The sequence below is a fragment of the Phyllobates terribilis genome, unplaced genomic scaffold (genome assembly GCF_046119375.1).
Source record: "Phyllobates terribilis strain yellow unplaced genomic scaffold, ASM4611937v1 Scaffold_4__5_contigs__length_816908805, whole genome shotgun sequence".
Taxonomy (NCBI): domain Eukaryota; kingdom Metazoa; phylum Chordata; class Amphibia; order Anura; family Dendrobatidae; genus Phyllobates; species Phyllobates terribilis.
The window spans coordinates 676130333-676131109 of NW_027362764.1; the positions used below are offsets into that span (position 1 = coordinate 676130333).

The following is a 777-nucleotide window of genomic DNA, read 5'->3' on the forward strand; positions in this document are numbered from 1 at the left end:
GCCCCCAAGTTACGGGTCCAGCTTGCTCTTTCTGTCACATTACCGCGATGAAGGGTTTAGCCTGCAGGAGACCCTGCGCCGAGCCATTTTTGAAGACACCTGATGCGGCGGGTGAATCACTGCTAAACAAACCACAAATGTAGGGATGGCACAGACTTTGCATGGACCCTTCGGAGCCCGCCCCGTCACGGCCAGATTGCTCGCCACCAAGCGATTCTGAGAAAAGCTGGCCGGGCGATGGATCAAGCAGCTTCTACTGGCCATACCACCTTGGATACGCCCGATCTCATATGATCTCGGAAGCAAAGCAGGGCTGGGCTCGGACAGTACTTGGATGGGAGACCTCCTGGGAACACCGGGTGCTGTAGACCATTTTGATGACGTTTCCACCTACTGCCCTGCTCGGCTAGCATGGAACGGTGCCTTGCCGGACACCGACCTTAAGTAACTTAGATGATGGAAGCCCCAAGGCCTCTGAGCCAGTTGGCAGCTTAGTACGCTACCCCGCCGCCTTCACGCAGGCCTGACACCGAGCTCCTTGTCACGGCTCGGAGTGCTTATTGACTCCGCAGCTCGCCGTGTGGAAATGATGGCGTTAAAAGCACCCGGGGCCGTGAAGGGGTCAGGCTTTCAGAAGGTGCCCAGGGAAGGTTTTGGATGCCGGCCGCCTAGCGAGGGCCAGCAGAAGTAACATGTTTCTCTGTAAAGAATCTTTTGTAACCAAGCCAGACGGCTGACAAAGAGCTAACCTCAGTGCAAGGAAGGTGCGGAAGGAAT

The 777-nt window shown here is 56.4% G+C and overlaps 1 non-coding gene across 1 annotated transcript; it reads left to right on the plus strand.

The window, feature by feature from the left end:
• Nucleotides 1–251: 251 nt before the first annotated feature.
• LOC141267250 (5S ribosomal RNA) lies at nucleotides 252–371 on the plus strand. The gene has a single exon (XR_012321259.1). It is a non-coding gene; the product is annotated as a 5S ribosomal RNA (ribosomal RNA).
• Nucleotides 372–777: the final 406 nt, after the last annotated feature.